This window comes from Myripristis murdjan, chromosome 5 (assembly GCF_902150065.1).
Source record: "Myripristis murdjan chromosome 5, fMyrMur1.1, whole genome shotgun sequence".
In the NCBI taxonomy this organism is placed as follows: Eukaryota; Metazoa; Chordata; class Actinopteri; order Holocentriformes; family Holocentridae; genus Myripristis; species Myripristis murdjan.
The window spans coordinates 9,581,594-9,603,942 of record NC_043984.1 but is presented as its reverse complement, the minus strand read 5'-3'; positions in this window follow the sequence as shown (position 1 = coordinate 9,603,942).

Below are 22,349 nucleotides of genomic sequence, written 5' to 3'. Positions count from 1 at the left end.
TTTTTTTTTTTTCTCTCTCATGATTGTTCAATTCCAATTTGTTTTCAATGAAACATGAGACATGATGTGGGGTGCCCGCAAATATCCATAATCATAAATCAGTTTTCCCAATTGGCCAATTTGGAGACCACCAGCTGAGTCATTTGGAATGGCCGATCCAAATCGGTGGCCGAGCTATCAAAGCGCTCCCATTTAAAATCATTCTCCCTCGCTGCTGAGCCATAAAAAAAAGGTTGCCAGCCAAAGCATTAAGAGGAGGAGAATCACTGCAACTGTTAATGGTGTGAAGGGTCATCACCGGTAGCTAACCACATAATTTTCTGAAAACCACATGATCATTTTCACATGATAAAATATATACAAAAACCTTTTTCCCTCTATACAGACATGTAAATGCCATTAACTATTTTCAGGAAATTGTGAAAACTCCATTTATTCTTCCCACAGATTTTTTTTTTTAAATAGAGAAGTCTCAAAAATACTAACAAATCAGAGACAAATGCCACAGCAGGGCAGTGGAGGATATATCACAGGGTACGCAGCAATCAGAATGTGGAGCACGGTGGGGGTAAATGAAAAGGCACTTGAAGCAACCTGCTAAAGACAAATGATTGACTCTGCTAGCAGGTAATGACAAAGGAGACAGCTGGACTGAAAGATACATGGATGCACACTGTTGCTGTGTGTGTGTGTGTGTGTGTGTGTGTGTTTTAGTTTTTCCATCAGGACAAAGGAATGGGAGAGAAAGAGAGCAGAAATAGAGATTTAGAGCAACAATGACATGAAAAGATAAGAAATGAGGATAAATAGAGGGAGGAGATGATGTGAGGAGAGGTAAAAAGGAGAACGGGAAAAAGGACAGCAGACAAGAGATCAGAGGAGAGGAGAAGAGAGGAGATGAGGTTGTGAGATTGATAAGTTGATGACCTTGGTGATACGAGAAACCAGGGACTCCTGCAGGCTTGCAGTCTGTACCATCCGAGGGCCTGAAATGTGGAAAGCGAATGGAGAGGGACCGATAAAACCAGGCCCCTCGACGAGCAGCCTTTCGTCATGGAACAATGCTTTACGCCGCTTTTAAAATCTGCCCGTCTGGGTCACGCACTGAGAAAAAAATTACATTTCGGAGACTCATAAATCTCTCGTCCAGAGGGATGGGCCTAATCTCTGTTGGCGGATGAAAAGCGCATACCTCTGCAAAAAGTATGTTTTCCCGGGAATAAAGAAAAGAAAACTTGCCGTTGCCAATGTATTTGTAAGATTCAACAATATGTCTCTAATAGGTTTCAAGGGTCCAAGGATCATGAAACTCATACAGAAAACAAATCAACAAAATTGTAGTTATTTGTTCAGTTTGTTTTTTTTTTTCTGTGACAGGTTCCGCAGCTGAATCACACACCAAATGCCTCAGAAAAGCAGTTAACCCCAGACTCGGGCAGCAGGCTTCAATCAATAATGAGGCAGAGAGAAAAACAGCAGGTAAGTGGCAGAGTTTCATCAGCCAAGCACACAGGTTACTATATATGTGGGTCTGCAAAGTGGCTCAGCTTCAAACATACTGTAATTGATTCTGACTCACTAAGTGATGTCTATACTGCCTATTAATAAAAAAAAAAAAAAAATCAGGATGCAGGAGCTGATTGACTTGTCTTTAAAGGAATAGTTCACCCATTCTGAAAAACCAACTACTCTCCGAGCTGTTCTGTTGGACAGTAGTGGTGCTCTCTTCCTCTCCTTGTTACTGAGTGCTGGATACTGGCTGGATGCTCCGCATGCTAACTGTTAGCCTCCTCCGGTTGAGGTGGAATTCCCCCCGGCTAACACTTAAAAATAACCATCTTATTCATCTCAAAGAAGATTAACATCACTTTATAAGAGTTGCTTTTCGAAGCAAAGTTTATGATTATTGAATTCACATGTATAATAGTTTTGCTCAAATTACTGTTCATAACTACATTTTTGTCAACGTCCAGAAAGATCCAGAAACTTCTGCACTTCCTGTATCACACCAGAGAAGCAGTCGCCACCACAGAGATGAAAGTAGATTGCTTGAGTTTTCTACTGTTTGTTTTCTTCATTGAACAAGACTGTCCTCCGAAGAAAAATGACCTCACAGGGCTCTTGTATAAGGATCGCATTTTGGCCTACAGTTAATAAGCGATAAAACCCAAGTTGGGAGATGGTTGGGTGGTGGTTTAGCCACCCTTTCAACATGGAGGCCAAAATTCAATTCCTGCACAAAGTAAGTCCGGTGTTTGTTTTGTGGGTGTTTTGATTCGCTCGTTTCTGCATGTTTATTACTGTTACCATGACGACAAAGGTCCTCTAACTTTAACCTCAACCTTACCCTAACCTTAACCAAGGATTTTTTGGAGCCTAAACCTAACCAAATTGCAACCATTTTGATGCATGCGCATATCTCCATATGCATATCTCCAGCTGCCAATAGGGGCTAGTTAAGGAAACACTCCATCCATGCTTTACCAAGTGAGCCAAAGGGGAGCAGATTCACCCTGTTTTTTTTTTTTTTATTTACAACTATACCACTGGATAGGTTTGTCTACTCTGACAACACCTTGGGAGGGGATAGACGTCATCAGTTGGAGCCTCCTCTTTATACCAAAAATTAATCTGGCAGGTAAAATGCATAAGATGGCCAGCAAATTTTGGAAGATGTTCAGCATCCTCTGTGGGAGGAAAAGTTATTATGCCTGAATGAGACTGACAGCCCTATTTTCATGGCGAAGCGTCAGGGGAAGCATTAGGCCTTAAAACTCAGCAATATCCTCTCTGGGGTGTGGCCAGCTTATTTTTGCAATTTTTTGGCCATATCTTGGCAGTAGGTGCTATCCTGACATTATCTGGGGAGAGGGGGTTGGCACGGGAGTGAATGCCACCAGTAGGAGGAACACTTTATTAAAAGGTGGAGTTTGGGTGAACTTCAGCAAAGGCCAATCAAATCAGCTTCTCTCATTCCCTTTGAGAACAGTGCACTCCCTGCTACAAGATGTACTCTGGCATTTTCTAATGGAAGACATCAGAATAGAACAATGTGACTATATAACACCCAAACATGAATATATACTGCACAAATATGTCACCAGTATGTCCCTTTTTTAGGTGAATTTATGTTTCTGGATATGGTTTCAACCGGGACACTGTGTTTTCTAGGCATTATGATCCTGATGGCATGTTTTCAACAGTGCAGTTATGATAAACTCTGTAAAATAATTCCATCATTCTGTTTATTGGCTGCAACTTATTCTCTTTATGCGATTTCTAACTGTTAGCTAACAAGCTAATGATTAGCTAACGAGATAACATGTTGTGAAGCCTTGCTGCTGTCATCATAACCATTCACGGTGTTGTGTGGTATTTGGATGCATCTCCTCTCCACAGAGGTTAATGAAGAACTGGCCTATCACCTGCAGGCAGAACTGGACTTTGGTGTACACACTGCATTTAATGTGAAAGTGTAAAGTTGTGTTATTTGTGCGCAGCTTGATGAGATCAGGTTGTTTTCACCATACCTGCCTGTTTTGAGTGTGCATTTGGATTCAGTCACTTCAGCTGTGTGACAAATGTGAGAAGAGCAATAGTCCTTACACATGATTTACATGTTGACATGACAGCGTAATGAACTGACTACAATGCTATAACAATGCTGATTGAAAACTGTTATTTCCGTTTCCAGGGAGGAATGTGGGCATTGAAATGGACTTAAAAACATACACAACTGCACTCTTGTTTCCTGCATCACCACAATCAGATTTCACCAAAACAATTACAGCCATGATTCTGCATTATCACACGTTTACCACAGCTATAGGCCTTAACATGTTGGAAATAAAACCGCTGACTTCAGGTGCTACTGCTGGGAGAACTGTTGGAAAGGAGAGGACGCAAATAGCTGCTCTTGGTAACTTGACTTTTTGACCTGGCGCTGAGGATGAGGAGTGACGAATGATGCTGTTTTCCATGCAAATTTCGAATTATAGCCAGTTTGAAACAAAGACGTCTGTGTACTTCTGTAAGAGTTGATCAGGTTTACCTAGATTTATCAAGGTTTCCACATTAGACAACGTGTGCATAATTACGTGGTGTTTTGAAAACACGCCATCACTCCTCGATCTGGATAGAGCAACAGACCAGTCCTGATGTTTTCTGATAGCTACAGAAATTAGATCAACCAAAAGAGAAGGCTGCTCTGGAGGACAGACACTGGAAAGAATCAACTTTTTATTTAACTAAGTATGCTTACAGATGCAATAACAGCAGCTTTACTGGTCTTATTGCCTTAGTCAAATTGTTTCTTTTGCTTGGTTAATTTAGACTAACACCGTCAAATAATGCCTTGAAAATAGCACAGCGCATATCGCCCTTTCTCAGACCTGCTTTTGGTTGGTGAAGGCACTATCGAACATCAAGATGGCACCAAACCTGTGCCACTCTACCCATCTCGACACAGGCGAATTCAGTTTAGACCAGGAAAATCCCAAACTGGCGAGAACTCACTGGTTTATAACTCACCAGCACTAAGCGTGGTTAGTACCTAATGCCCCGTTAATTCTGGCTCATAAATAGAGCCCTAAGTGAAGGAAGAAAAGGGTGAAAGAGAAAAGGAGGGGGGAGAAGTGAGGAAAAGAGTGGAACAAGACAAAAGATGGGGATTAAAGGAAAGGGAGTGGAAACGAGAAGCAACAAGCAAAACAAGGAACTAAGGGAAGATAGTAGCAAGGGAAGGGAGGTGAAGACATAGGAGAGAAAAGAGATGAGTGAAGACAGAAGAGGGGAAGATGAAAAGAGAAGATAAAAGAAAAGCAAAATAAAGCAACTGCAGGCAAACAGCGATAAGAAGTAAAAGGGAATGATGGGAAGAAAAGATAGGAAAAGAGAGGGGAAGGGAGAGCAGATAGGAGAAGGGAATTAAAGAAGAGGAGAGTGGAAATGACAGAAGAGAGGAGAAGGGTTGAAAGCAGAGAAGGAAATAGGAAAAGAAGAGAGGAGGATGAGAGGAGGGAAGAGAGTAGCGTTTGTTGTTTTTGCTGTGCATGAGTCATCGTCAGATCCTATTATGACTGAAGCAGCGTTACCGTTCTCGCCCACTGCTAACCTACGGCTACATGCCTTCTACACGCATCACACATGCACATGCACACACACACACACACACACACACAGACACACACACACGGGTATGCACATGTTGGCACTGCTACACTTGTGAGGACACTATATTTTTTGTTTATTGTGCTTATTGCCAAGGTAACAGCTTTTCTTCCTGGGGTCCACAAGAGCCATTAACAAGATTACAATTTACCGATATACAAGACTACAAATACGATTAAGTCTCAAATCCTATACAGTAAATTGCATAGTTTACACTGAGATGACTCCATTCACTTCCATTGCCTCCTCACCCCCTAACCAAACCTTAAGGGTCATGATGAGGTACCTCCACTCAGCCGCTGAATTCTGTTATTTTAGATTACAGCAAGAAATGATCACTGACTGTAGTCCATCCTGCCAACTGAGGGCATGGCACTGTATCTCTGGAGACATAAGGCTCTATAGTGATGGTAACACCGCCTGCACACTGGTGACCCCATACAGCAGGGTGCTGTACTAGAGGATTACATCAAAATGTAAATAGATTCAAGTGTTACATTCAAGTGACACAGATGCTAGTGGCAGTATTGCTAGTAATTAATCTTGATTTGACAGACAGTTTGTTTATAGTGCAACCCTTGCATAATACTAACAAAGGATCACTTAATTTTATCACCTAAAATATTTGTGTTGGACCATGAAAAAAAAAATAATGTTTTTCTATTTTCTTGCAGGCATCCATGTAGGTTAGCGTTAGACTTTGCAAGTGGTTCAGAGTATTTCCGGGTGGTTCAGAGTATTTCCGGGTGGTTCAGAGTATTCCCGTGTGGTTCAGAGTTTCCTGGGTGGTTCAGAGTATTTCCAAGTGGTTCAGAGTATTTCCGAGTGGTTCCGAGTATTTCCAGGTGGTTCAGAGTTTCCTGGGTGGTTCCGAGTATTTCCGAGTGGTTCCGAGTATTTCCGGGTGGTTCAGAGTATTTTCGGGTGGTTCAGAGTATTTCCAGGTGGTACAGAGTATTTCCAGGTGGTTCAGAGTATTTCCGGGTGGTTCAGAGTATTTCCGGGTGGTTCAGCTGTAAATGTTCAACTGGTGTCACGGCGTTGGCAGAAGCATTTGTTTATGTCGGGAGGACTGATGCACAACTAAAAAACATGTTCTGTTTTCACAAGAAAATGAAAAAAAGAATTATGAGAATAACGTTGTGGCTCTTGATTTTGATTTTTTTTTTTCTAAGTTAAACTTCCCCCTTCGCTGCTGCTGCGAGCTGCACACACCATGACAGAGAAAAAAATTACAGTGAACACTACAGTTGATGCCTTGTCGAGGTGAACCACGCCAGTTCTACCCATTCAGTTTCTATCTGAGGGCGGTGACTGTGTTACTTTTTTCACTCCCTCCACCGTCTGTCACTGTCAGAATCTCTGAAAGCTTCAGCTCTGTTTGTCCTGGAAGAGCGGCGCCCTCTTCTTGTTTTGTGCCGTAAAGCAGTCGAGTCGAGTAAAACACAGTGCGGACGCCAGCAGAGGCTCACAGGCTTCTCCCTGACGGCCTTGTTTGTTTACAGCAATGACATCAGTGCCTCAAAAGTAATATGTTCATGATTTATTGATGTTCAAATGCAACACGTAGCAGCTTTAACGCTCTGCTCTGCCAGCCCTGTGCACCTCTCTCTCCTCTCATCTCTGGTCCTTCTCCTCTAGCTCCTTTCATCAGCGATAACAGCACTAAGCCATATTAAAAAGGTTTTTGGGCTGAGGCGCACTCACACACTCACAATGTATCTCACACACACAATCACAGACTTTCTCTTTTACTCTCATGCCCTTACACACTCACACACACACACTCACCCACACCAACCAGCACATTATGGAGTTATTTGATCTTCTCGTCTACTGATTAATGGGATCTCCTCCCTCATGTGATAAGGACTAGAAACGGGGCCTTCTATCTTTCTCCTTCACACTCTCCTCTGTCTTTATCTGTCTCTTTTCTAGCTTTCCCTCTCTGGTCTCTCTCTCTTTTTTGCCTTCTCGCCCTTGCTCTCGCCCCCCCCATTTCCATGCAGATCATGGAGGGCATTATTATTTTTCTTCTTTCATTTTCTTCCATTGTCTACATGATGGATGAATGTTTTACACACACACACACACACACACACATGCTTATCCATAATCTGTCCTTCAGCCCTTCAGTACAGGAGTGAGATGTTGTTGCGAACAACTGTTCAAACAACTCCAAAGTGGCTGTGATACTTATAAATTTATTACATGGTGGTCATTTCTGGTGCAAGTCTACACACACACACACACACACACACACACACACACACACACACACACACACACACACACACACACAAATATCTGTACTCGGCGAAGCAACACTTTTCAACACAGTCAAATGCACACAAACACACATAACTTTAGAATTTTTCATTTTTAACTATCTATCTATCTATCTATCTACTGTATCTGTCTATCTATCTAAAGAGAAGAATGATAGAAAAGCAGAGTCATGTTACGTATGTATGTCTGTATGGAGGTAGCCTGTAGCAAAGGCTTATTCATATGTGGCAAGAAGGTCAGTCTTTGTTTTTTCCAGTTTCTCAGTTTTTGCCTTGCATGCAGCTCCAGAAGTTGCTCTGCCTCATGATTTAACAAGTTTAGCAAGTGTTTAACAAGGCGATGCTCCCTCCCCTGCCTGTAGACAAACACTGTTCCCAGCAGCAGGCAGTCAGCCAGTGAGGCTGAATAGCTAACATTTGCTTAGCAAAACAAAGCTGCAGTGGTTTGTCTCGTTTCCTACAGTCTTGACTACAAAATTGATATTTCAGAGATGTTGAACTGAAATGAATTGGTGTACTGAAAAGCATAACAGAGCCAGCTTGTTAGTAAACCATAGCCATATGGTAACATGCTACCATAGCTATGTCCTAGACGACTGATGACTGTTTTACTATCGGTCATATAGGTTTAGCTAGTATGATTTTGACACTTTGATGCTTGACGTCAAGGTTTAGTCAGCAAACACTACATTTACAGCAGCTACTTATAAACAAAGTACCTAAAGACTGAGAATGTGTGAGGAAAGTTTACTTAAAAACCACGCTGCCAGTGTCCGAGTACACGTCCGAGCACAGTTGTACTTGGACGTTTGCTGACCTGCAGTATGTGGATATCTGATAGAACAAGGCACGTCTGCACAGCTAAAACATGACAGGCAAGAGAACACCATTTATAAAGTAATGATAATAGGGGACAAAAGATTGTGATAGCTCGCTCAGAATTCAAGTGACTGAATAGACCTTTGTCACAGCAGCCATTCTGACATGAAATAGCAGGGTAAACACAGGTGTTGCTAATGACACTAATTAACCTCGTGTTCATGTCCTGTAGTGTAGCCGAGTCTCTCCAGTGAGCCTGGCTGGCTCTGCTAGACCTAAATGGAACTGAAAATTCATGAATGTCATTAGTAAAACCTGGGTTTACCTGCTATTTCATGTCAAAATGGTCTATTGTTGCTTAACAGCACAATTGTTTCTTTTACATTTGTTTGCTTTACAGTGTTACCTGAACTTTTCTGTTTCTCACATTTGTCCAGCTCAGCTGATGTAAGGTCAATGTGAAGTTTCTCTCCTCTCCATAGTCCTCTTCTGACCACTATTCATAACTGAAAGCCAATGTTATTTTGGAATGTTATTTTTGCAAAGTTTGTTACAATGCAGATTTAATTAACATTAAAGAGCACTTGTAAAGTGGAGTGATACGTAATAGTAAAACATCTGAGTACAGTTGTCCTATCAGCACTCATGGAATGCCTCTTGTCCCATCAAATCACTTGACCAGAACTAACAGCTGTATAAATTCTACATATTTGATTTATACTGAGAACTTGAATTGAATGAACTTGAACTTGAACTGGGCAGTAGCCTACCCGGTAGCCTTGTCCGCCTAAATGAATTATAGATAAACATAAACAACTAGTATTTGCAGTATATTAAATCGCTTTTGACCTAATTATTTTGCGCTGAATGACACACTCGAGTCGGTTGGCTCTGACAGCGTTGCATCACGTCCACCTACGCAATATCATAGCCTATGATTTCCGAAAACAGTACTATGCCGAGCTGCCACCGCGGGTGTGTGCGCCTGCAGTTAAAAAACGATTATTAGACTAAAACTTTGAAATATACCAATTCTGATATGTTTACACTCAAAACTGACGGAGCAACCTAACGCAGACATGTTAGCTTACCGTTTTAGGTGATATGCCATGTTGGTCATTGAGCTGTGATACACAAACTGTTGTTTGCAAAGTTTGCATTCGACTTTTTTTCCATCTATTTTGGTGAAATGCTGCCACACTGACGACGTCATTGACATGGTAGACAACTAAATGTTCATTAAATGTTCTTAATTAAGCAAATATCTGGAAAACCAGACCTAATTTTTTCTTCAATACAGAACATACCGGCCTACCTATCTGTCTCCGCCAGTGGGTTGGGCTAATCCAAAATTGTGAAAACAAGGGGGGTGTTCTGAAGACAGACTGTTACCTGTGAAACAGGCTGTTCTGAAAACACCCCCATTAGCACTTAGTGCTTTACTCCTGATAAAATTAACACAGCAAATAATCGACCAATCAGATTTTGGTCGACCAAGAACGTATCGACCAATAAATTGACCAGTCGACTAACAGACTACAGCCCCAATAACCACTTAGGATGCAACTGTAAGAGTAATGTAGCTAAACAAGCGTTGCCACAATACTGTTACCTTTAATACAAAAAATAATACAAAAGCTAACTGGAAGATCACTGATGATTAGCAGCCACTGGGAACACATATGGATATTTAAACCTTAATATGACACACCACATGTGCTGTTTCACCAATACACGACAAGCAGTGCATGAATTATAATTACCAACTGTATTTCTGTTTTTTCATCATAATGTAAGAATGAAATATGGCCAAAAACAACTCGTCCAGTATCAGATCTTGCCCATAAGATCATTGGATAGTAGCATCAGAACCAGCATACAAAAATACATGCCACATCTCTCTCTCTCTCTCTCTCTCTCTCACACACACACAAACACACACACGTAAGCAAACGCCATTCTTGCTCTATGCATGTCTTGCACCTCTCTCTCACTTCCTCTCCAACACATACACACACATCATGAACAAACATTATTCCCGCTTTGTCTCGCCCCATCTTTCTTTCACACGCAAACAAACAAACAAACACTATTCCCGCTCTGCCACACACATTAACACACCCTTGCACATCCACACACATTTGAACACAAACAGGACACATACACACTCAAGGGTATCCATCATCCATGCATGCATTCACACTTTAACACTCTCTCGGTCACATCCATTGAAAAAGTGAGCCTGCAGGTGCTTTTCAGTCAGGGGATAAACATACGCACAGGTTTACCTGCAGGCGTTGCCCACACATGCACCACACACACACACACACACACACACACACACACACACACACACACAGAGACTGAGCATGTACATTACAGACATCGGTTATGTATGCTTACACACACACACAGCTTTCAGTTAAAGGTTACAGTTTGCACCGCTGCACACTCAGATGGTTTCTCACACTGACACACACACATGCAGACAAACATACACACATGCAGTCAAACACACACACACAGCTGTTTTGGTAAAAGGTTACAGTTGGCAGTGGTGTACAGTCAGGTGGTTTTCAGTTCAATCACAAGTAAAACAGAAGGCTGGCATTTCAGAGCTCTGCCCCGGGCTCTATGGCACAGTCTAATTCTGGAGAACACACACACACACACACACACACACACACAGTCTCTCTCTCTCTGTCTCTCGTGCTCACCCACACAAAATCAGTCACACACACCATTGTCAACACATTCTCTCTCTTTCCCATTGCATTCATTCACATACGCTCTCTCTCTCTCTCTCTCTCTCTCTCTCTCACACACACACACACACACACACACACACACACACATAAACACACGCACGCACACGCACACACATCCTGACCTGCCAGCATCAGTAGCCTCGCGCATTCTCTGCTGAAACGGTGGAACAAACCCGTGGTGACACGTGTGCGCACTGCGCGCAGCACCAACAACATACCAAACGTGTCCACACGCGCGCGCGCGCGCGCGCACGCACACAAAGCTACGCACGCGCGCGCTCTCACAGATAGAGTGAAACCTGCAGGTGCTTCTCAATCAAACGACACACACGCGCACACACACAAGGTTACCGGACTGGCGAATACACAAACACATGCGCGCGCGTGCGTAATCCACACGCGCAACTCCCCACACATGAAAAGCAACCAGGAGCAATAAAGAGCCAAAGTGACGCCAAGAGCTCCCACGCGCACATTTCAGCACAAAATAAAACAAACGGCCAAACACGCGCGCGTGCAAACACACACAATTTGTTTAGCCTTCTCCTACCTTCCTCGTGCATCCGCTGCAGGCAGAAAGTGAGGTTTCTCCGCCAGCCGGGCATGATGTTGAAGAAGAGGAAGAACAGGTTTAGATGGTGATGATAATGAGGGGTGATGATGATGAGGATGATGGTGATAGGATGAGGGCAGAAGATCCTGTCCGGTGAAGGTGGTGACACGGAAGCGACAGTTTAGCCTCGCTGAAATAGCTCCCGGTTTCTTTTCCTTTTCCTTTTCTTTTTCTTCTTCTTTCTTCCTCCACTGTGTTTCCCTCCGGGGTGTCGGACGGTAACCGCGGCGTGGCGACGCTTCTCTCTCCGGTAACGACCCCGCTGACAGTCGGTGTGACAGTCGGTCCCTCTGCGGCACCGATGCTCTCTCTCTCTCTCTCTCTCTCTCTCTCTCTCTCTCTCTCTCTCTCTGTTAGTCTATATCTCTCTATTTGTGTCTCACCATGTCAAGTGTCCATCCCCTCTTCTTTATGTTGGGCAGTTGCCTGAAATGTGACAATTAATGTTTTGTGAACTTGATTCTCTCTCTCTCTCTCTCTCTCTCTCTCTCTCTCTCTCTCTCTCTCTCTCTCTCTCTCTGTCCTTTCACTATCAGTAGCTACTCAGCCACTTCTTCTCTCCCCGCAGTTCTCCTTCGAAGTCTCAGGACGGATGTAAATGCCAGGTGGGAACAGCCTCTCTGACTGTCCTCTCTCTGTTTTCCTCGTCTCCCTCCCACTGCTATTGCACCCCCCCCCCCCTCGCCGCCGCCTCCACACACACACACACACACACACCGTCCATTCATTGTATGTGTCTCGTAGTTCAAGTCACTATGCTTCACATGGTTGCCTCATATCTATACAGGTTTTCTCTGCCTCCTCCTTGCTCTCTCCGTTGCTTTCTCATTCAGAAATGACCTTTTGCCATGACCATGATGGAAACCAGTGTTGCCGAAGTGCATTGCGATATTGCAATAGAAAAAAAGATGTTTTTTTTCTTTCCCTAGTTTACCACACACCACACCCACTAGTGTGTATTCCTCAGTTCGTTATCTAATCACATTCATTCACAATAAAAAAGAGAGAATCAATATATTTATAATAACATCCCTGTACAGACATACAGCAGTAAAGATATTTCATGAAACAGTCTATGCATTATGTTCAGTATAAACACATAAATGCACAGTGAAAATAACTTTATTCTGTCAGCATAAAGTCTGTTCTACCAAACGTCTGGCTACTGTACCTCACCTCTTTTGCTTTTCCTTTCTTTCTTTCTTTCTTTTTAAGGGTGAGTTTTTTTATGGATTTTTTCTTGTAATTTAATATTTATATATAATTATAATAATTGAAAATCAAGTTTTCTTACGTTTTCTTAACTGATCGGTTGCCAATTTTCCAGTGATTGTTATAGTAATTTTGTATTTTTGTTGTTGTTATTGTTTTCCTGATAATTTTCCTGTAATTTTAATGTTTTGCTAATTATAATTTTTTTTTATTTTCTTGTATTTTTCAGGTCTTTCTTTCTGCTGGTGTCTTGCTTATTTTGGAGGTCATTTTCTGCTAATTTGCTCATTGCCTTTTCCCCCATTATTTTGAAAAAAATCAAGTGAATTCGCATAATAAGTATGTGCCTCATTTAACCTTAATTACATTTAATGTCTGTCTCTTTCTTACGCTTTACACTCTCTATCCTTACTCTCTCTTTTCACACAGTGTGCAGAGCTAGACCTGCACATAAATAGCCTACTTACGGCCATGAATACAGAAAATGAATGCTGAATCTAATGTGGGGTCCTGTTGACCATGTCTGACCATGTTATTTTGCCGGTTGAGTTGTCTGCGTTCCTGCAGCAGCGTCACCAAGACAAATCCCGAACACAGTCTCATAAAAACTGCATTAAATGAGCCTGAACTCTGACACTCAAATAGTGTTTTCCATTTCCTTCCTCCACTGCACAAACAGCACCAACTGAACCTGCCATTTTCCAAAAGATTAGCTAATGGTTACTTTTAAGCAAGTCAAACACCTTTGGTTCAGGTCAGAGTGAGGTTTCGGTCATGGTTAAATGAGAAAAAAATTTGCTAAATGCCAGGCCTTGGCTCTCAGCATGAGTTAGGAATTGAACCTGAGTTGTTGGAGATGAAGGTGAAAGCATTCAGAAACCACAGTTTGTGTCCATATGATCAGGAAGATCACCTCCTGTAGCTTGGCTGTCACCCTCACTTTCTTCATCTTCTCTCACTCCATATCTGCGGTGTTATCTGTGACATCAAATGAGAGAGGGATGGGACAAATGCATCTCCTCCATTTCTGCTGATAGTGGACAACAGTGAGTGTTTGCTAATGCAAACTGAACTGTCCTGAACCGTACAGAGAGCAGATTTGAATGCGAAAATGCAGCGATGCTCCTTTTTAGTGCCTCCAGCTGTGGGCTTTCGGACTGCAGTCATAGTAGAAGACACACACACGCGCACGAACACAAGGCCCGCATACTCTTCTTTGTTCTTGAGTGCACTGCACCAACACTTTTACTGCTCTCAAATACACACCATTACTATTTCATTCAAACAACTGTGATGATGAGGAGGAAAGCAATGTAGCTTTTGTGAACACAGGAGTAATTAGAGTATTGTTGCCTTTTCCATGTCTTTGACTGTTGTCACACACTGAATGTAAGGTGTTGCTGCTGCACAGTGTGCCACGTTGCCCTTTTCAACCAACAAGGAACTGGTTCTGTTCCAGTTTGCAAATCTAGTTTTGAACTGCTCTGATCAATGTGCCCACTTGAAGTGGGAACCTTGACGACAACAAGAGTAGGCACTGTCGTCAAGGATCCCATCTTTCCTTCTATTATTCTGCATGGAAAGATGAGATGATAGAGAAATCGAAGAGTCGTGTGCTGAAGATGCAGAATTATTGCTTTCAATTTGGACATATCCTGAATTTCAGGAAAATGTGAAAGGTAGTACTAGACAAAGTAAATTCTGTCTCAAAATTGCAAAAGAGTTGAGGAAACCAGCGTAGTATGAGTATTATGAACTCCTGGATAGCATGCTGAGTCATAAACCAGCAAACCAGCAAACTGGGGTTGAATTCAGCCACAGCAACGCTGGCATCAGTGGCCAGTGACCCGCAGACGTCTCCGTCACAATGGCTCTGCTCCAAACTGGTGCACCTGGGCCGGTTCACTAGTTAGCACCTTGGCTCCATGAATCCCAAACAGAACAGATTCAAGAACCAGAACTGTTTTGATCAAAAAGAGGTAAATATACAATATGCTTGTTGATATATTCTTGAAACCAAAGTCACCAATGACATTCAATCAGTACAGGTTGAAAACTGAGACTGCTTAAAGAGGATATTTTCTTTACTCTGTACTTCAGTGGTTTTCAGCCTAGTCAGGGTGGGAAAGCCTTTGAAATGGCATTTAGACCGTTGCATGACAGGAAAACTCAATTGAATCCAGTAGGAATGAAAAAAAAAAAAATTAAGAATAGCACAAGGCATGTTAAATTGAAGTTTTTAATAAATGAAAACCCTTGAAGCTGCACAGTAAAATCTCCCCACATCACACTGAAGTTATTTCTCTGTTCAGCCACAAGAAGTTAACAAAACAATCAGAACATATGCGCACTCTTGTGAGGAAATATCATCAAAGGGTTGTATTAAAGTGACGGTAAGCCAGCATATCGACTTGGACTTGCTGTGGTCAGGGAGGAGCTGCCATCATGTAATTGGTGGACGATGTCACAGGCTGACATCCAGTTAGTAATAAAAGGTAAACTGATGTATTGATCCAGCCCTGGCCCAATCCTCTACATTTATGATCCTTGGTGAGCAACGTGAATGTGACACACAAACACACACACACACCTACAGAAAGAAAGAGAAAGGGAGAGAGAGAGAGAGAGAGAGAGAGAGAGAGAGAGAGACAAACAGGTTCTTAAACTGGTATGGTTTTGCAGAGAAGTGGGACCTCTTGTGGCAGTTCAACAGAGGTTCAGTACAAGGCTCCCCTCTGCAATACAACCACTAAAGCCACTGATCCATGAGCTGTACCTGCATTTCAAACTGCTGACTTCATCAGTTTAACACACACACACGCACACGTACACACACACACACACACACACACACTTACCCTCTCCAAAACATCTACCCTTTCCTGCAGTGTCATTCTCTCTAAACACACTACCTCATACTCATTAGTTTTCACCTGCACTGTCTCGCTTACACACTTCCACTTTCATTCTTCCGTACACCCTAACACACACACACGCATGCACGCACACACACCACGCACACATACACAGCTTCTTTAGTATAACTTAGGTTCTCTCACACACAAGGATACATACACACACTTTCTTGTCTCCATTCTGACTACTCTCTCTCTCTCTCTCTCTCTCTCTCTCTCTCTCTCTCTCTCTCTCTCTCTCTCTCTCTCTCTCTTTCTCTCTCACTCTCTCTCTCTCTGAGCGCATGTGTGGAGTGAGTGGATGGAGCCGGAGTGCTTCTGAGTGAGTGGTAACTAGGCCGCTGTGCCAAGTTTGATTGTGCTCTTTTTCTCTATTTTCAAACTTTTTTCTATCTTTATGCTGTTTTACACGTAGGGTGTTTGTTTGGTTGTTCTTGAGTATCTTTGGTGTTGTAGTGGTTTGTTTGTTGTGATTTACCTGGGCATCTGTTTCCACACTGTGGAAACATGGCCGGCCCAGAGGCCTGTATCACAAAGCAGGATTCAGGCTTTAGCGAGATAACTTAAGGTTCTGCTCCAGAGCCTTAAGTTTTCCTGAACCTCAGCCTTAACCTATCCTGAACTTGAATCCTATATAATGCACCGCCCCCTGGCCAATCAGCTTGCTTTGTGATACAGGCCTCAGGTGTGGATTTTGAGTTCCTCAGGAGGCAACATGCTGTTAAAGTGCCTAGAAGAGCCAGTGTTGAGAAATGCAGTTTAGCTGTTGGAGAATTAATTGGCCATGAGAATATTGTCTCTGCATCATGCATGAATAATGTGGTTGTATTGTTTTTTTTTAAAACGGAGTGTATGGCCCATTATATGATTGAGAGTGGTGTAACTATTGATGGGGAATATTTCTCTGTTCTGCCACATTCGACACCAGCCAGGAAAGTTATTCTGTCTAATGTCCCCGTTCATTCCAGATGATGTTCTCACTGATTGTCTTTCAAGACATGGAAAATTGGTCTCACAGATCAAGAAAATTTCTGTCACAACTACTGCTTCACTACTGAAACACGTTGTTCCTTTTAGGCGCTCTGTCTACATGATCCTGAATCAACCCTAAATTGACATGACTTGTGATGCTTGACAACTTTAATTATGCTATTTATGTCACTACCAAATCAATGAAATGTTTTGCTTGTGGGAACGTCGGGCATTTACTGAGAGCATGTCCTAAAAGGCAGCCAGATCCTCCCACAACGTCTGGGTCAGCTGCGGGTAACACAACCCCCCCTGTCCCACCCGATGAAAATGATGCTTCGGCTGCGGGCGGCGCCGCACACAAAGTTATATTGCGTCTGAGCGAACGCCTGATTTGGCTGCGAATAGCACAAACAGTTCATCTACTGACAAAGTAAACAAATCGGCTGCGATTAACACAGACAGTCTTCCTGCTACTGATAAAACACATGAATCCACTGCGCAAAACACAAGCAGTCCCACTGTTGCTGAAACAAACAAAACCGCGGAGGATAATGCAAATGCTTCTGATGTTAATCAGTCAGAAGGAGAAAAGGACGTCCGGAGCACTGATGAGGGTGGTGATGCTCAGAAAGAAAACAATTTGATACTGTTAAATGAGAATGATGATAACCACCGCTTCAGTTGATACAGACATGAATGACAGCTCGCAAGATACGCAGAGTTAACACCGACGTCGGAGCTGATATTTTTGGCGAAATTGTTGATGATGGAAATTCCTTGATGGATGTTGATGAATGTCTCTTTAAACAGCCAAACAAAGCCAACAAAAAAAAAAGTCAGCAAGAGAAAGGGGAACAAAGCTGACACCAGGGCAGCCAAAAAAAAGTCTAATAGTGTTACTAGGAAAAACAAAATAGAAAATAATTGTGACTATGATCCTGTAGTTGTTTTTGTAAGGCCGTTAAAATCAAAAATACAAATGGATTTCAATTTTTACAAGTCCCTAAACAATGTTGATGCTTTTGAAAATGTCTGGTGCTTTAATGGAGCCTTGTGCTCAGTCTTCAATAATGGTTTAGTCTTTGCAAACTGTTTTGAGTAAGAGGTTAATCCTCTATCTCCTTTTTATTTATTTATTTATTTATTTTTATGTTTTGTTGTTTGTGTTTTTAAAGATGTAAGGTAGTACACATCTTTGTAATAAAGAATTTTGAAAAATCTCTCTCTCTCTCTCTCTCTCTCTCTGTAAGAAACGAAAGCTCTGTCGTACTTGCAATGGATGCGCATGTGTAAAACACCCACTCCATGCAATGCACACTATGTACATAGTGGTGGGAGGGAGGGAAGAATGAGTGAAAGAACAAAGGATGCAGGAAAAGAATTGAGTGACCGGCTGGGATGAACTATGATAAACGGGTGAGGAAACAGATTACAGTTTCTCTTGATTGCTTTCACTGCTTATAACTGGGCCTATTAGCGTAATTTAGCATCCCAAACTAGGACGCCATCTACCAGAAGACAGACACGTCCCTAAACATGATCCAGATTTGTTGAACCTTTTCTGGAAACCTTTACTCACAGATCCCTTCATTTATCACTGACTGTACCATGCGCTCATTGAGAAAGCACTGGCAGCTAATATCTTTAACTCAAGTCCTCATAACAGGAACCCAGTTAACACACAATTTGAGATACTACAAGTCAAAACTGTTCACACACCAGTAAAGAATCTCGGGTTGGATCTGCAGGTTTACCCCCGATGGTCTGTGAGATGTATATCGACCAGACCAGAGGGAGTCAACATCATCAGAGGAGCCACGCTACACTATCATTTATGCAAAATGTGCAAGGGAGACAGAGAAAAAAGAAATTGGAAATTGAAAAATTAGTTGTGGGAGATAAGAAGCACACCAACTCTGCAACACAAGCAGGTCTACTGTGAGCTAACTCTGATCTTCTTTAAGTGTGAATGTGCCTATTACGCCTCAGTAGCCCACTATTGGGGACATGTGAAAAGTCGAGATGGCCACTCCACCCATTTCTTTCAGTATTGCGTACCTCATTATCATTTCTTTGAGTGCTACTTGGTTGACAACAAATGACAATATGCACCACATTATCATCTATTTGGGGTGAGCATGACTTCACCTTTAAAGTCAGTTTGGTCATGTGTTGTTGTTCGCACCCGATTCTTTTGTTGAAAGCCCATGAACAAACCGGAGTCCATCTGCAGCTCTCAGATATAATATTTATTTGGTCTCATATAAAGCAAGGCAGCGCTGGGCTCAGAGTGACAGAGCTCTCGCAGGATCTCTGTCAGAAAAAATGCCCCCGATATTAGGAAATCATGCACATTTATCTTCTTGGGCTGGGCCTGCCCCCGTACAGAGGTTGGACCGAGTATAATTGGCCAGTTACCTGGACATGGACAGGCCGACCACTGTCCACGCCTTGTTCCTAGAATGTGTTATACTAGTGTGTGAATGTTGACTGGGCGTGTATCTAATGCAGCAGACCTAACTAACAAGATAGAGAGAGTACATCTGGCTCCTGTATTATCTGTTCTCTGTTATGTGAAGCCAGCTCCAAGCAGTCAAGCTGTCCTTAACTATATGATACATTGAATAATACAAGAGACACTGAACTATAAGGACAGTTATAACATTGTGTTTGCCAGTGGCAGCTATTATAAGCAAGTGAGTAAAGCTTTATTTATATAGCACCTTTTCCAAAGTGCCACACAAACACACACAAGCAAAACATAAATGAGTAAATGAATATATAAAATAAATTACAATATAAAAAGGCACAATTAGAAACAGATTAAACTAAAACAAACCAGTTAAAACAAAAACATATGGAAACAAAAGTCTGGGATGAAGATCTATAAAGTTTATTTGACTGAAAGCACATTATCACAAGTCCTAACACACTAAACATAAAGAAATTGAGTAACAAAAACAGAAGAAAAAATAAATTGTGTATACGTAAATCAAAATTAAACACTGGTAGACTGCCGGGTTGTATAGTTACCTGGATGTGATGAGTCCTCATGGTGGTGAAATCTCCTCATTAGTTGCTCTGTGCTCCCCTGAGCTGATAATCCACAACACTGGATTTGTGTCTCTTCACTTCCATAGCAAAACAACTCCCAAATTAACACTTTTAGCACATTAATGAATGTGAACAAAGCAGATTATGTTGTTATAAAGAGAGAGAAGTGAGGGTAACAATTTCTATGGAAATTACACAACTAATTTCTGGTTATTTTCTTATTTGAATTGGGAACTTAATCCGGCAGGTAGCATCTTCAGGAAACCTGTGCATAGTAACCTTGCACTAGGAAGAAATGACGTGATAGTTATTTACCAAATGACTTCAGAAATGTGATTCCACAAAAAAAAAAAAAAAAAAAAAAAAAAGTGCACTGGGAGTTCTTTTTTTTTTTTTTTTGGCATAATCTGCTTAGTTTATGTTCGTTTAAGAGTGTTATTTTTGGAGCTGTTTTGGTCCGCTATTGAGGTGAATGGAGAAAAACGTCATTTGTAATGGATAATGGAATTTACCACCTATCTGGCGTATTCCTACAAAACACTCCCCCTCCCATAATTTTCCGTAACCTTGACTTCAGTGGTGCTGACATATCTTGTACTGATGTGGATGTGTTTTACACTAATGGAATCTGTAACGGTGTGTTTGATATTAACCTGCAGGCTGCAGATAGACCAGCTTGTATTAACTACATCCACAAGACAACTCAAAAGAAAGGAAAAGACAGGCTGTGTTAACATTACTCTAATGCACTGCTATCCCTGAGAGTGATGTCCCTCTGATTTCCATGGGATCCACACTGGGCACAATGACTGATGTTGCTGTGATCACAATCTGAAACATCGTAAGAGCAGAAGTCACTGTTTTTGCATTTCTATAGCAAGATTACTGCACAAGGAATTCCACAGGCTTACATCTGCCTGTGTATTGCATTTGAATTTGCAGTCCAGTCCAGTCCAGTTTGTGATCATGTGCACAGTTGATGCTTTAAACAATGTATTGTAGCTGTGATGGGTCCACAGATTGTTTCACTGACCCTTTAAAATTTGGCACAAGGCACAAGGCTGATAGATGCTACCTGCCACAGCTACTCTCTAAGTCAAACAGTGAAATACCAAGAAAAGAGACATTTAATTTCCTGGGGAAAAAAGAAGGGGTACTGGAAATTGCTGTGTTTTATACTGGCATAGGGGAGAGTGGGGTAATTTGTGCCAAGGGGCAAGTAGTGCCACCCCTGTTATCTAGAAAACCATAGAAGAAGTTGGTCATGTGGCCACATATTTTTGAAGAGGCATCCATTTCACTCATCCTGCAAAGAAGGGAGACACATGGCTTGAGAGGTAAGCACATTTAAGTTCAAAAAACATTTTTTTGCCCTCCAAAGTAAAATTTCTATGATCAAGGTTTTTTGATTGCTGTGTTTGAACAATTATAGAAAACTTTGAAAACAGTTCACACGGGTTTTAGTACTTTAGTAAGCTACACCATGAGTCTATACAGTTAGCATGATGTTAGCTCAAAACAGCTGGGGGATGCATTTTTTTCAAAATGGTGGGCTTGGGGTAATTTGTGCCAAAGGGCCTTGGGGTAATTTGTGCCAGTGGCACAACTTGTGATTATATACTATATATTACTTTATTGTATTTTATTGTTATTTGTACATTGTCTTCTTACCTTTGATCACTAAAACTATTCAGATTCAGATGAAGATGATTTTTAGGTGCTCATTTTGGACTTTTTATTTTGTTCTGGGTATGTGTTCATGTGGCGCTAGGCCTTGTTATAGAAAAGTGGCCTGTGATCTTGTTAAAATAATAAATAAATGTTAAATAAATAATTTTGTATTGAATTTGCTTTGCTTTTATATAGCATTATCATTTGTGAGATTAAAATGATCTGTTTTACTTCAATTATCAATGGCACAATTTACCCCAGTATATTCTCTCTAATGGCACAATTTACCCCGCACCAGGGGCAAGTTGTGCCACAAAACCACTTTTTTTTCAAAAGCTATATTTCTCAAACAGTTTATATAAGATCCAAAGTGATTGTTCCCGGGGATGCACAACATCTTAAACTATATGTGCATATTTTAGTTGGAGGCATTACTGTAATCCCCTTGCTTTAAAGGCACTTTAAGTAAAAATTGGCACTATTTACCCCACTCTCCCCTAATCTGCTTTTTACATGTTTTTTTATGTAGTAAAACGACTGTTTTTGGAGCTGTCTTCTCACACCATGGAAGTGAATGGAGAAAGACAAATGCAGTATTGTAGATTAGCAGTCCGGGGGAGAACAGAGGATATTTAACCACCAAGTGGACTCATATCACATTCAAGTGACTGCACAACCCCATACTCTGCCAAAATTCAGTTTTGCTTCCAGAAAGAATGTATCTTATCAATAGCGAAGACTCTGGTCATTTTTGTTTTTAACTTTTCATATTATGACACAATGTTAAAATTTACCCATTAATGTCAATCGTTGATAAGAAAACACATGCACATGCATCGCTATTACACATTTGTGACAGAGAGCCTAA